This window comes from Cajanus cajan, chromosome 3 (genome assembly GCF_000230855.2).
Source record: "Cajanus cajan strain Asha chromosome 3, NIPB_CcT2T_4, whole genome shotgun sequence".
NCBI lineage: Eukaryota > Viridiplantae > Streptophyta > Magnoliopsida > Fabales > Fabaceae > Cajanus > Cajanus cajan.
This window is the reverse complement of record NC_138519.1, coordinates 26,996,487-27,013,179: the sequence shown is the minus strand read 5'-3', so window position 1 is coordinate 27,013,179 and position 16,693 is coordinate 26,996,487. Positions and strand designations below refer to the sequence as shown.

At 30.4% G+C, this 16,693-nt stretch overlaps 1 long non-coding RNA gene across 1 annotated transcript; it reads right to left on the bottom strand.

Moving 5' to 3' along the window:
* Window positions 1-12,832: 12,832 nt before the first annotated feature.
* LOC145955698 (uncharacterized) lies at window positions 12,833-16,137 on the bottom strand. Its single transcript, XR_014432357.1, has 2 exons — window positions 15,732-16,137; window positions 12,833-15,009 (listed from the first exon to the last, which is right to left on the bottom strand). It is a non-coding gene; the product is annotated as an uncharacterized LOC145955698 (long non-coding RNA).
* Window positions 16,138-16,693: the final 556 nt, after the last annotated feature.

Below are 16,693 nucleotides of genomic sequence, written 5' to 3'. Positions count from 1 at the left end.
TCACCACATAATGTGATTGAAGCCGGTTAAAATCAAATTCTCAAAAGATATTATTTATTATTAAAGTTTTTCAATAAAAAAAATTTCTCAATATTTTCATGTTTTCTTTTAAACTTTTTCATAGAGTTAAAAGCAATGCAATCCACATGTATAACAACTTTCCTACACGTTCAATATGTTCAATGATATGTTATCTTTTCCTCAATAAGTATCACGATGATATAATTTCATATATAATAGTGTGGAAAAATGTATCACGTGCTATTAATATTTTTAGGATACAATTAAAGTTTAATAAGAAGATAGAAATAAATTTATAAACACACAAAATATTTTTATTAGTAAGAGATTTTTAAAAGATGATTAAAATAAATTTATTATCATACCTATGGAGAGTCTCCAATAGGAGTGTAAGCGGGTATGGATAACCTGTAAACCGAAATAAACCAAACTAATCCAATGAGTTTGGATAGAATTTTAACAATGTTTAGGTTAAACCCAACTCAACCCGATACTATACGAGTCGGATAACAAGTTTTGTGTTTTCAATCTGTTATCAATCTGACCCAACCCGATCACATATTATTATTATTATTATTATTATTATTATTATTATTATTATTATTATGTTTGAATGATCATTTACTCAGAACAATACTCATTGTCACTCTTACTTAGTATTAAATTTTGTATTTTAGGTTGCTAGTATTATAACAATATAATATATTTATTTTAAATTTTATTTTTTATTAATTAATGTTGATTTTTTTAGTTGATAATAATGTAACAAATTAATAAATTTATTTTTGAATTTAATTTTTATCATTGTTTTCTTTATAGGATGATAACATTGAATATGCAACTATGTATCAAATGATTTACATCTATTTTAAATATTTAAATTTTTATAAAAAAAATAAATAAATATAATTATGTTGATCTGATTAATCCAACTCAATCCAACCCAACATGTTCGTGATTGAGTTGAGTTGGATTGGATTTTAAAATTTTTTTTTATATAAATCCGACTCAATCCAACTCGTTAAATTTTGATTGAATCGGGTAATAGATTTATCCAAACTCGGTCGAACCTAACATGCTTATATCCCTAGACTCCAATGAAAGACATGTATGTATATGAGCATCTCAACAAATATTTAAAAAAAAATAAAAGGAGAAAAAGATAAATATTATTGAAAATGTGACATAAAAAGAGAGAAATAAGAAGTGTCACTTGAATGTATATAAATTTTAAGTGTTTAATCATAACCACTAATAATTTTGTATCTTTTTCTTTTTCCTTTTTTTGTGTCATTACTTATCCGTATTAACACACTTATTTCTACTTCCTTCAAAATCTAACATTCATTACCACAACAAAATCTAACATTCATTACCACAAGGTATATTATTTTTTTTTACAGTAGTAATGTAGTATGATATATCTCGCTTTTAAACTTAGTAGGTACTTTGTAGTCACAAATTGTGGAAGAAAATATGCACAAATATTTTGATGATGGTAAAGTGATTATAAGGCATTGAAGAAGAATTAAGGTTGAGCTAAAGTAAGTTGATGCAAAAACAAGATCTCAAGTGTTACATAGATAAATCTTGTTAACTTAGCTAAGAATGTAAAAGAATCTTTTAGAATTGCAAGTATGCTTGGCCTTAAGAATAAGTTTTTAAAAACTTCAAATTAATCTCTTTAAATTTAAGCAAGTTTTAAATCTTTTGAAAGGAAGTAAATTTTTTTTGAAAGACTTAACAAAAGCTTTAAAGAATAGTTCAAATCATTTCTTAAAAGAGATTTGTAAAAGAAATTATTGATATGAAGTTTTCTACATAAAAGTTTTTTAAACAATGCAAAAATATGTTCTGGTAATCCATTACCAGACCTTGTAATCCATTACCAGAACAAGGAAACTTCAAAGTTCATATTTTGAATACAAAATGTGTTCTAGTAATCGATTACCAGACCTTGTAATCGATTACTAGAAGAGAAAACTTCAAAAATTTGAATTTAAAAGATACAACGTTTCAAAATTTTGAACTTAAAACCGTTGTAATCGATTACCAAGTCTTGTAATCGATTACCAGAGTATATTTTCTGAAAAATTATAAAGAGTTACAACTCTTCATGAAAAGACACAATCTAAGAAACAATTGTCTATAAATACCTATAATTTTTCAGAAGAAGTTTACGAACTCAATTATGAAAAAGTCATATACAAAAACATCTTGGCTAAATTCATTTGTATTATTCTAAAAGAGTTCATTAAGATCATAAAAGTGTATATCTACTCTTAAAAGAGAGTTATTCTGTAATTCCAAATTAATCATTGGATCTGTGAAGGAGAAATGGTTTTTCTCCTTGTTGATTTTTGAATCTCAACACAAGGAAAAGGAGTTTCGAGGTGTTGGAGGATTCAAGTCTTGTAAGATTTATAAGATTATTAGTGGAAATCTCAAGTGAGAGACTTGAGGACTGGACGTAGGCAGGATTGGCCGAACCAGTATAAAATTGAGTTTGCAATTCTTCTTTTCCTACACTTTTTAATTACTTGTTATTAATTGTAATTGAGTAGTTTGCATCATCATTCATTCTTTATATATAAATTTATCTAAGGAATTGAATTTGTAAGAAAGTAATTCGGAAAAGTTTTATAAGAAGAAAATTTGGAAAACTTAATTCACCCCCTCTTAAGTTATACGAGGTTATTTGACTAACAAGTGGTATCAAGAGCAGATTTCTTGTATAAGGCTTAAAAACTTCAAGAATAAAAAAGTGACCTCATCAAATTTTTTATTTCCCGAAGAAAACTCCATTAATAGACCTCCTATATTTAATATTAATAAAATTTTTTTTTTATCTTAACCATCTAACATGTACATATATGTGACATCTTAATTAATTTCCTTATTATTTTATAATATCAATCTCAAATACTTAAACTTAGAAACTAGTATAATGTCTTCTCAACTTTTACATTCTAAAATTACAATTACTACTTATATTTTGTCTTGTTCCTACTCAAACAAAAACATTTTTGTTTCCGGTGTCTATCTTCACAATTAACGTTTAGAATTAACATATCATCTACAAAACGCATAATTTTCGTGTGATCCTTAAGCACATCAAACTAGAGGTTACCCCCATCACGCATGCTTTGTATAGCTCAAATATAAATAATGGGAACGCCATTCTTTTTCAATATTCAACAAAACTTCTATTGACATTCAATTATTTTTTCCAAGTCAATACTAAAAAAATATGTTAGTATCTTTCTTTTTGCATTTTGCTATTAACTCTAGTAGAAGATAAGCAACTTTTATTGATCGAATTCAGGGTCCATCATAATATTTCATGAGTTTGGCAAAAAGAATAAGTATAAACTCTTATATATAAATAATTTAAAATGTAAATACTTATAATATCAAAATAGACACATAATTTAATTATAGGTTATATATTATTTGCTTTATGAATTATTTTGAAAAATTTTAATTAGATCTTAAACTATTTTTTTTTATAATCTAGTCTCTTATCTAGTTATAATTTAGTTTCAACAATTAGACATTGGCTTATAATTCGTGATATGTAATTTGATATAATATTTTTATTTTCTTGTATTTAAATAATCATATCAACTTACTATTCAATATCATTATTCATGTGTTAGGTTTCAAACTTCATTGATTAAAATTTCTCACTATTTTATAATTTTTATGATCAAAGAGATTATTAATCTTTTATAGGTAGATTAATGACTTTGCATATACAAAAATATTAAAAAAAATGTCACATTTCATGAAATGTAAACAAAATATCTGGACTAAATTACAAAAGAAAAATCAATTACAATTTTTTTGTTTAACGACCTAATTAAAAATTTCCAAATAGTTTATAGAACAAAAGATGCATTAATTTTTTAATAAAAAATAATATGTTTTATTATATTAAAGAAATAATAATATTAATAAATCTAAAATAGATACACTGTATTTTTTTATTCAATTTATTTTTATACTATCATTTATTATAAAGTATTATATAAATAACTTTAAGGATCAAATATTACATCTTCAAAATTAGAAGAAAAGAAGTAAATTGAGAAACTAGAACCACACATTTGAAAACATTTATAAGGATTAAAAACATATTTTCCTCGTTTATAAAGATAACAAAACATTATAATCGTACGTATCATTTTATTATTAAATACAAAAGAAAAACACACATATATATACATATATAAGATAATAATTTTAATTTATTTTTAAAAATAATATAAAAGTTATAACACAATTGTATAATTTTTAAAAAAATAAACTCTTCTTGATCATGGGCCGTAGGGGATTGCCCATGCAATCATGGCCTATGCTCGACCTTGATCGAAGCTCAAACATATGAAAATATATTTATTATGATAAAAAAATATTAGGTTTAAATATAATTTTTAATATCTCAAATTTAAGATAAATTTATTTTTAATCCATCAAATTTAAAATTAATCTTTTTAGTTTATGTAATTTTAAAATTTTATCTTAAAGTTAAAGAATTAAAAACATATTTAAATGAAAATATTATTACTAAAAAAAACTTGAATTGTTTTTAATTTATTCTTTGATTTGTTTGAGATTGATTCTCTCTGTTCCAACTATTATATATAATTGATAGACCACTTTCAATTACGTAGATGGTAAAAATAAACTTCAAAAATAAGACGAAACATATTTTTTTAACTAATTATTTAACTATTTATATTGAGAGTTTGATACATGTTCTCTAATTTCTTGTTTGTGTTGGGAATCACAGACCAAAACACAACGATACAGCGGAAAAATTCTAATCACCAGATCCATGCAGCTTTAGAAGCAATTGTAACATGAGCAACCTTGCAATAACCTTTTATAACCTTTATGTTTGGTAAACCAGGTAGTTTAGTTGAAGACAACTGAACCCTTTACTAAATCCACACAAACAGCTTCTTCGTCAATCTACAACTAAGATAAAACGACAATGATAGTTGCCCTCAGGTCAATGTAGTTAGAATGTAATTTTATGATATTTAAAAAAATAAATTTATTACCAATTTAATTATATACGTAAACTTAATTATTATATTTTCGTTAGTTTCTAATATTTTTTTTTACCATAATATTGAATAATTCACGTAAAATTAAAAGATGAAAACTTATTTAAGCTATTGTAATAAAAAAAGTTATAATTATTTGAATTATTTTAAAAATTACATTAGGTTTGATAACTTGATAAGACCATTGAACATGTCATAAAACTGACAATCAAAAATTAATATATGATTATAAAATGTGATTTTTACGGACAAAAATTATTTTAACACATGCAAAGAATTAAATCTTGGAGCACCAAACCCCCCCTAATACATTACCAATTTGCTTTACTAGTTCCCACTTCCGAGTTCAGACGTTGCTTCCATTTTATAGTGCTTGTTTTAAGAAGTTGTACGTAATAATGTCTTGGATCACATACCCGGCCCGTATGAAAATATATCAAATTATGAGTCGGCCAAACTTTTTGAAAACAGGTGGGGGCCTAAGGGGATTGCTATTTATACTCCCCATTTTGTTATTTATACCCTAAAGCTTTAAAAAGGTTTCTTATTTGATAATAAAAGCTAATCCTAGCATTTGACATTCCCAAAATACAACGAAAACTTATTCGGATCGGGTGTTATACATAATGGAATCAAGTTTTGTTTATATATGCAACAGAAATAAATTTTCACACCATAAAAAATGTAATATATAGTGATATACAAAAAGTTTTATTATAGATATAATATATATGTAGGTATAAAGTTATTTGATATATATTTACACTTAATTTTAGTGTTAATTTTGAGCAAAATTCAATAACATATATTATTTGTCATTATAAGTTATACTTACACTTTCTAATAGTTATTAGAATATATTTACTAACATATACAAATATATATTATATCAGCCTCAAGGGTACACTAGTAATCTTCTCTTATTTTGAAGGTCAAACGAGAGTTCCGATCAAATATTCCGGTGAAAGGGAGGATACCTGCAAAAGGCACCTCAACGCTCAAGTCAGGACAAACACATATCAATAGTAATTAATAAACAGTGACGTTACTTCGAGATACGAACTATTTATAGTGACATTAATGGGCCTACCCTCTATGGGCCCCGTGCTAGGTATACCGAATTAGGTAATATGTACTTAATTTTCTTATGTATGCGATTAGCCTCTAATCACTATTTGGGGGTTGTTTATCTTGCAAACCATTCCTTAAGTCCAATTGGCAGTCAAGCATGCCGATTGGGTGTTAGCAACCAGGGACAGTCCTTTCGGGTCCCGATTACCTTTGTAAAATGATTCTCCTCGGCATTCGGCAAAATCGAACTGGTGCGATGTCGTTTGGTCTTTGTTAATGCTTCGTCTTGATGGGTTGTGTCGGCATTCGACCGTGTCGGTATTCCCGATGCTGAGTGGGGTGGCCGAACCGAAGGGTATGGCCGAAAGGCCTTACTCGTACATATATTATAGGTAAACATAATTTTTAGTATTAAATAGTGTTATTATATATAGGGTGTGTACAAAGGTAATCTTTTTATAATGTTATCACACATGACATAAACTTGTTTTTGTTGTGTATTTTATTTTATTCTTGTGTTACTTTAATTAAAAATATAAATAAGTACGCGATAATTATTAAGCGATTTGGTAAGCGTACCAATCACACAAGTAGTCAATAGTGAGTAAATATCATTTTTCAAAGCACTTGTGAAATACACAATAATAATTACATTCAATAACTAATTTAGACTAATTAAAGAATATTCTATTAATTGATATTAATTGGTAAAAGAAATAAAAACTATGTAAAAGAATGATAAAGTTCTTTTTGGTATTATTCTTAGAAAACAGTTTAGATTATAAATGAAATGGTATGTAATTCCTCTCAAAATTTGACTCATTATCTATTATTATAAAGTAAACGTTGCGCATGACATGAGATATAGTTCATTTTAAGTATAAATTCTTATGATTTTGTATTTAGTTATTTCTCAATAAAAATTATTATGTATTTTAAACTTATATTTATCTTCTTGTTATAATAGTATTAGACTTTAATTATATTCAACAAATACTCTTTGCCCGTGTGAGATTTCTAAACTTTATTGGTGTTACCAAGTTGGTTTTCTATCATTGTTATGTGTGTGTGTAAAGGATAAAGAGCCTTGAGATTTTTGATGAAGGTGGTAAATCCAGGTGAATTTAGAATAAGCATTTATAAAATGGATAGTATTAGCTGCCATTAGATAAATGTTCAAGTATAGCATGAATTGTAAGGTAACAAGTTGACACTCTTTGAATAAACACGAAAAACGGGTGATGAATTGATTACTAGCTGGTAAGAAATATTTGAAACTCTGATTCTGTTTAAGTAACTCGCATTTTGGAATTGTAAGAACACAAACATTTTGAATCAATCAAAGGGTACCATGATGTCATCCTCCTTTTAAATTTATGGCGAACTTTGTAAGGAAAGAAATTCAACGGAAACAAAAGTAGCTACAAAGGAAAATTGGTTCTCTATTAAAAATAAATAACATAATAAGGATTCAGTAAATCTTTCCAAGGTTTTTCAAGGGATGAAATTCTGAAGCATTGATCATTTTCAGCATAATTGTGTGTTGTCTTTACAAACAAAATGACACTAATACATTTCACTTTGCTGTTTATATAATTAACATATAATGTATATGTCACATTTTTGTTATAATTATTAAAATATCAATTAATTATTATAATAATTAAATAATTTAAATAATAATAATAACTAATAAGATTAAAATTTCACATTTTATTTAAAATATATTTTAGTTATTAAGTTTTTTATTTTTAAGATTCTTATTATAAATTATTTATGAATTTTTATGGATGATTTATTTATGCATATATATAAATTAATTTTTTTTTTTAAAATGTGATATAAATTTTCCATGAATTTCTCCAGCCTAAACATAAATGTATTGGTTTTAAATATGGGTAAAACTCAGGTACAATACTAATAGTACTATCAGTACAGTTTTCTAATCAATATCATAATTTATTAATTTTTTTCATTCTCACCTATTTAGACCTAACTTGTCCTTTGCAGAAGAAAAACAGAAAGAACAACTTACTCTAGACTGCCAAACTCAGTTCCTTTATCAATTTTGTAATTAAAAGAATTATCATTATGTCAATGAACTCAGAATTATGCTAACCTCAAAAAAGTTAAGAACCTTTTAATTTGATTGAACTCATCGAAGTGTTTACAGACAATTACAAAAATGAAAAATGCCACCTTAATACTTTGTTTCCTATCTTAAAAGACTTGTATACAAAATAATAAATACAAAATTAGTGTATATAAATAAAATAATAATAATTTTTATCTTATAAAATAAATTTATAAGATTGAGTAATATCATTCATATCTTTGGTCACCAACCAAAGGAGAAATGCATTGATCAGAAATCTTCCTCATACATATATTTTCCCATAATTCTATTCTACCTTCTTCGTGTGGCTACATATAATAAGTGTGATTACCACACAACAATCTTCCTTTTTAAAACCTATTTTGAGTAGCATTTACTGAAAGTGTTTAAATTTCAATCACGTCCACTTTGTCAATTTTCCAAGCCACGACGATATCCCATCTGCATGACCATTTCCTTCCAAAAAATCACATCCGTCAAATCCCAAGAAAAAAATATCATTCATTCCATTAGTTAATCTACTAGGATTAATTGTAAGCTTCAGAAATAAATGTAACTGATAATTATTTCTCTCTAATTTCTCTATACACGTATATATATTAAGAGGAGTGCTTACTGCTCCACTACTGATGTTACACATGAAAATTTTCCAAGTTTGGCAATAAATCATTAAGTTCATGAATTATGATACCTCATGCATTTGACTCAACCAGCCTCCATGCATTGTGTAATTGGACCATTATTAACAATTGACACAATATATAAGTGGTCTTACCATATCATAATTAAAATTTCAGGCTATTATAAATATACACACATTTATATATACATGGAGTTACCATAGCATATTGTTGTTTAGCATTTACATGACCAATTAATTACACCTTTGACATAGAAATCTGTAACACCCCAGTTTTCCAAAATATTATTATATGGTATTTAGTAATAATTTGGTGGTTATCTTTTACTTTAATTGTATCTAATTCATACTCCATTTATGTTTAATTGTAGGCTTTAGAAAGATGTGTGTGTTGTTAGGTCTAATTAGATAGTTGTGAATTTATTTGTTAAAAATTGTGTTTTGGCTGGGCTGATTGACAAGTCTCGGTTTTTAAAGCATAACTTAGGCTGGGGTTGTCCAAATGATGCAAAATTGGTGGCTATGGAAAGATAAGAGAAAAACCTACAACTTTCATAGAAATAACCGTGTTCTAATTTGGCTCTATTGATGGTCAAAATTGGTGGCCAAGTTTCTACACGCTAAGCTGTCCTAGACCTGTGACATGTTTCGGTATTTTAGTCATAACTCTCGTTTCAAAACTCCAAATAAGTCAAAATTGGTGTCTATAGAAAGCTAAGAGAAAATTCAACAACTTTTATGAAGAAGCAATTCGCAAATTCTACCGACTAGATAAACAGCAGCCAATTATCGGTGCGGAAATGGCATCCAACTCATTCCACTTGCAACACCAACTCATCCCACTTGCTACACCAGCTTCTCCATTTCGTTATGTCCATGCTTTTCCCCATTATTTTACAATTTTTATGTGTTGTTTGAAGGCTATAAATAGGCCTTCACTCTTGCATTACAAATCATCCCAAAAACACCTCTCATTTCTCTTCTCTACTAAATCTTTCTCTTCTCTTCTACTCTCTGTTCTTTCCCTCTTCTTCTCTCTGAAGACCAAGAAGAATCCATAAGAGGAGGTTCTGCTCTAGTTTAGCGCCTGTTATCCAGGTAAGGGGGGGAGTGAGAAACCTCACTTGGGGGTGTGGGAATAATTGTTAAATAGTTTGTTTGTTGGATTAGCTCCCGATCCCTTGCCTATTGTTTATTACTTTTAAGATATTCATTGAATGAAAGGCTGAGCCTCCTATTTATTTATAATTTAGAATCTATTGTCTGAATGGAAGGCTGAGCCTCATTATTTCTTTTTATTTTCTATTAGTCTTCCTATTTTACTTGAGGATCTTAATATACCATGATAAAATAAAATATATGATAATTAAGTGACATTTAAATTGTTGGATTATTGAACTGTGTATAAAGGACATGATTGAGACAAGTATTGATTATGAGACTATGAATAGTGATGATATGATGAATTACATGAAATTCTGAATAAGCCAAAAGTTGAGTCAATGATTGTATGACATGCATCATATGCACATATTACTCCAAGTGTGCCGCTGAAGCCGCATACCAGTGATGCTAACAAGGTGTGCCTTCAGGACACCAGTGATGTAACATGCTAACGAGGTGTATGGACACCAGTGATAGGTGTACCTTTGGGTCACCAGTGATAAATTCTGAAACTTCCTTATGGCGCCACATGCATGCATTTATGAGTTTAATTCATGACATCATTGCATGATATATGAGTATAAATTTGTGTATTATTTACATGTAACTTATAATTATTGTATGTGTGCTATTTAACTTTTATTTCCTTTGGTTAAGGTTGTTTGGGGAGGAAATTTTGAAGAAAGCGCTACCTGGGAATTAGAAAGCAAGATGCGAGAAGCTTATCCATTCCTGTTTTCAGGTAAATTTCGAGGACGAAATTTCTTAAAGGAGGGGAGAATTGTAACACCCCAGTTTTCCAAAATATTATTATATGGTATTTAGTAATAATTTGGTGGTTATCTTTTACTTTAATTGTATCTAATTCATACTCCATTTATATTTAATTGTAGGCTTTAGAAAGATGTGTGTGTTGTTAGGTCTAATTAGATAGTTGTGAATTTATTTGTTAAAAATCGTGTTTTGGCTGGGCTGATTGACAAGTCTCGGTTTTTAAAGCATAACTTAGGCTGGGGTTGTCCAAATGATGCAAAATTGGTGGCTATGGAAAGATAAGAGAACAACCTACAACTTTCATAGAAATATCCGTGTTCTAATTTGGCTCTATTGATGGTCAAAATTGGCGGCCAAGTTTCTACACGCTAAGCTGTCCTAGACCTGTGACATGTTTCGGTATTTTAGTCATAACTCTCGTTTCAAAACTCCAAATAAGTCAAAATTGGTGTCTATAGAAAGCTAAGAGAAACTTCAACAACTTTTATGAAGAAGCAATTTGCAAATTCTGCCGACTAGAAGGTCATAAACGGCAGCCAATTATCGGTGCGGAAATGGCATCCAACTCATTCCACTTGCAACACCATCTCATCCCACTTGCTACACCAGCTTCTCCATTTCGTTTTGTCCATGCTTTTCCCCATTATTTTACAATTTTTATGTGTTGTTTGAAGGCTATAAATAGGCCTTCACTCTTGCATTACAAATCGTCCCAAAAACACATCTCATTTCTCTTCTCTACTAAATCTTTCTCTTCTCTTCTACTCTCTGTTCTTTCCCTCTTCTTCTCTCTGAAGACCAAGAAGAATCCATAAGAGGAGGTTCTGCTCTAGTTTAGCGTCTGTTATCCAGGTAACGGGGGGAGTGGGAAACCTCACTTGGGGGTGTGGGAATAATTGTTAAATAGTTTGTTTGTTGGATTAGCTCCCGATCCCTTGCCTATTGTTTATTACTTTTAAGATATTCATTGAATGGAAGACTGAGCCTCCTATTTATTTATAATTTGGAATCTATTGTCTGAATGGAAGGCTGAGCCTCCTTATTTCTTTTTATTTTCTATTAGTCTTCCTATTTTACTTGAGGATCTTAATATACCATGATAAAATAAAATATATGATAACTAAGTGACACTTGAATTGTTGGATTATTGAACTGTGTATAAAGGACATGATTGAGACAAGTATTGATTATGAGACTATGAATAGTGATGATATGATGAATTACATGAAATTCTGAATAAGCCAAAAGTTGAGTCAATGATTGTATGACATGCATCATATGCACATATTACTCCAGGTGTGCCGCTGAAGCCGCATACCAATGATGCTAACAAGGTGTGCCTTCGGGACACCAGTGATGTAACATGCTAACGAGGTGTATGGACACCAGTGATAGGTGTACCTTTGGGTCAACAGTGATAAATTCTGAAACTTCCTTATGGCGCCACATGCATGCATTTATGAGTTAAATTCATGACATCATTGCATGATATATGAGTATAAATTTGTGTATTATTTACATGTAACTTATAATTATTGTATGTGTGCTATTTAACTTTTATTTCCTTTGGTTAAGGTTGTTTGGGGAGGAAATTTTGAAGAAAGCGCTACCTGGGAATTAGAAAGCAAGATGCGAGAAGCTTATCAATTCCTGTTTTCAGGTAAATTTCGAGGACGATATTTCTTAAAGGAGGGGAGAATTGTAATACCCCAGTTTTCCAAAATATTATTATATGGTATTTAGTAATAATTTGGTGGTTATCTTTTACTTTAATTGTATCTAATTCAAACTCCATTTATGTTTGATTGTAGGCTTTAGAAAGATGTGTGTGTTGTTAGGTCTAATTAGATAGTTGTGAATTTATTTGTTAAAAATCGTGTTTTGGCTGGGCTGATTGACAAGTCTCGGTTTTTAAAGCATAACTTAGGCTGGGGTTGTCCAAATGATGCAAAATTGGTGGCTATGGAAAGATAAGAGAAAAACCTACAACTTTCATAGAAATATCCGTGTTCTAATTTGGCTCTATTGATGGTCACAATTGGCGGCCATGTTTCTACACGCTAAGCTGTCCTAGACCTGTGACATGTTTCGGTATTTTAGTCATAACTCTCGTTTAAAAACTCCAAATAAGTCAAAATTGGTGTCTATAGAAAGCTAAGAGCAAATTCAACAACTTTTATGAAGAAGCAATTTGCAAATTCTGCCGACTAGAAGGTCATAAACGGCAGCCAATTATCAGTGCGGAAATGGCATCCAACTCATTCCACTTGCAACACCAACTCATCCCACTTGCTACACCAGCTTCTCCATTTCGTTTTGTCCATGCTTTTCCCCATTATTTTACAATTTTTATGTGTTGTTTGAAGGCTATAAATAGGCCTTCACTCTTGCATTACAAATCGTCCCAAAAACACCTCTCATTTCTCTTCTATACTAAATCTTTCTCTTCTCTTCTACTCTCTGTTCTTTCCCTCTTCTTCTCTCTGAAGACCAAGAAGAATCCATAAGAGGAGGTTCTGCTCTAGTTTAGCGTCTGTTATCCAGGTAAGGGGGAGAGTGGGAAACCTCACTTGGGGGTGTGGGAATAATTGTTAAATAGTTTGTTTGTTGGATTAGCTCCCGATCCCTTGCCTATTATTTATTACTTTTAAGATATTCATTGAATGGAAGGCTGAGCCTCCTATTTATTTATAATTTGGAATCTATTATCTGAATGGAAGGCTGAGCCTCCTTATTTCTTTTTATTTTCTATTAGTGATGATATGATGAATTACATGAAATTCTGAATAAGCCAAAATCATCATATCAGAATTTCATGTAATTCATCATATCATCACTATTCATAGTCTCATAATCAATACTTGTCTTAATCATGTCCTTTATACACAGTTCAATAATCCAACAATTCAAGTGTCACTTAGTTATCATATATTTTATTTTATCATGGTATATTAAGATCCTGAAGTAAAATAGGAAGACTAATAGAAAATAAAAAGAAATAAGGAGGCTCAGCCTTCCATTCAGACAATAGATTCCAAATTATAAATAAATAGGAGGCTCAGCCTTCCATTCAATGAATATCTTAAAAGTAATAAACAATAGGCAAGGGATCGGGAGCTAATCCAACAAACAAACTATTTAACAATTATTCCCACACCCCCAAGTGAGGTTTCCCACTCCCCCCTTACCTGGATAACAGGCGCTAAACTAGACCAGAACCTCCTCTTATGGATTCTTCTTAGTCTTCAGAGAGAAGAAGAGGGAAAGAACAGAGAGTAGAAGAGAAGAGAAAGATTTAGTAGAGAAGAGAAATGAGAGGTGTTTTTGGGACGATTTGTAATGCAAGAGTGAAGGCTTATTTATAGCCTTCAAACAACACATAAAAATTGTAAAATAATGGGGAAAAGCATGAACAAAACGAAATGGAGAAGCTGGTGTAGCAAGTGGGATGAGTTGGTGTTGCAAGTGGAATGAGTTGGATGCCATTTCCGCACCGATAATTGGCTGCCGTTTAAGACCTTCTAGTCCGCAGAATTTGCAAATTTCTTCTTCATAAAAGTTGTTGAACTTTCTCTTAGCTTTCTGTAGACACCAATTTTGACTTATTTGGAGTTTTGAAACGAGAGTTATGACTAAAATACCGAAACATGTCACAGGTCTAGGACAGCTTAGCGTGTAGAAACTTGGCCGCCAATTTTGACCATCAATAGAGCCAAATTAGAACACGGATATTTGTATGAAAGTTGTAGGTTTTTCTCTTATCTTTCCATAGCCACCAATTTTGCATCATTTGGACAACCCCAGCCTAAGTTATTCTTTAAAAACCGAGACTTGTCAATCAGCCCAGCCAAAACACGATTTTTAACAAATAAATTCACAACTATCTAATTAGACCTAACAACACACACATCTTTCTAAAGCCTACAATTAAACATAAATGGAGTATGAATTAGATACAATTAAAGTAAAAGATAACCACCAAATTATTACTAAATACCATATAATAATATTTTGGAAATTACAATTCTCCCTTCCTTTAAGAAATTTCGTCCTCGAAATTTACCTGAAAACAGGAATGGATAAGCTTCTCGCATCTTGCTTTCTAATTCCCAGGTAGCGCTTTCTTCCAAATTTCCTCCCCAAACAACCTTAACCAAAGGAAATAAAAGTTAAATAGCACACATACAGTAATTATAAGTTACATGTAAATAATACACAAATTTATACTCATATATCATGCAATGATGTCATGAATTTAACTCATAAATGCATGCATGTGGCGCCATTAGGAAGTTTCAGAATTTATCACTGGTGACCCAAAGGTACACCTATCACTGGTGTCCATACACCTCGTTAGCATGTTACATCACTGGTGTTCCGAAGGCACACCTTGTTAGCATCACTGGTATGCGGCTTCAGCGGCACACCTGGAGTAATATGTGCATATGATGCATGTCATACAATCATTGACTCAACTTTTGGCTTATTCAGAATTTCATGTAATTCATCATATCATCACTATTCATAGTCTCATAATCAATACTTGTCTCAATCATGTCCTTTATACACAGTTCAATAATCCAACAATTCAAGTGTCACTTAGTTATCATATATTTTATTTTATCATGGTATATTAAGATCCTCAAGTAAAATAGGAAGACTAATAGAAAATAAAAAGAAATAAGGAGGCTCAGCCTTCCATTCAGACAATAGATTCTAAATTATAAATAAATAGGAGGCTCAACCTTCCATTCAATGAATATCTTAAAAGTAATAAACAATAGGCAAGGGATCGAGAGCTAATCCAACAAACAAACTATTTAACAATTATTCCCACACCCCCAAGTGAGGTTTCCCACTCCCCCCTTACCTGGATAACAGGCGCTAAACTAGAGCAGAACTTCCTCTTATGGATTCTTCTTGGTCTTCAGAGAGAAGAAGAGGGAAAGAACAGAGAGTAGAAGAGAAGAGAAAGATTTAGTAGAGAAGAGAAATGAGAGGTGTTTTTGGGACGATTTGTAATGCAAGAGTGAAGGCCTATTTATAGCCTTCAAACAACACATAAAAATTGTAAAATAATGGGGAAAAGCATGGACAAAACGAAATGGAGAAGCTGGTGTAGCAAGTGGGATGAGTTGGTGTTGCAAGTGGAATGAGTTGGATGCCATTTCCGCACCGATAATTGGCTGCCGTTTATGACCTTCTAGTCGGCAGAATTTGCAAATTGCTTCTTCATAAAAGTTGTTGAATTTTCTCTTAGCTTTCTATAGACACCAATTTTGACTTATTTGGAGTTTTGAAACGAGAGGTATGACTAAAATACCGAAACATGTGACAGGTCTAGGACAGCTTAGCGTGTAGAAACTTGGCCGCCAATTTTGACCATCAATAGAGCCAAATTAGAACACGGCTATTTGTCTGAAAGTTGTAGGTTTTTCTCTTATCTTTCCATAGCCACCAATTTTGCATCATTCGGACAACCCCAGCCTATGTTATGCTTTAAAAACCGAGACTTGTCAATCAGCCCAGCCAAAACACGATTTTTAACAAATAAATTCACAACTATCTAATTAGACCTGACAACACACACATCTTTCTAAAGCCTACAATTAAACATAAATGGAGTATGAACTAGATACAATTAAAGTAAAATATAACGCCCAAATTATTACTAAATACCATATAATAATATTTTGAAAAACTGGGGTGTTACAATTCTCCCCTCCTTTAAGAAATTTCGTCCTCGAAATTTACCTGAAAACAAGAATGGATAAGCTTCTCGCATCTTGCTTTCTAATTCCCAGGTAGCGCTTTCTTCAAAATTTCCTCCCC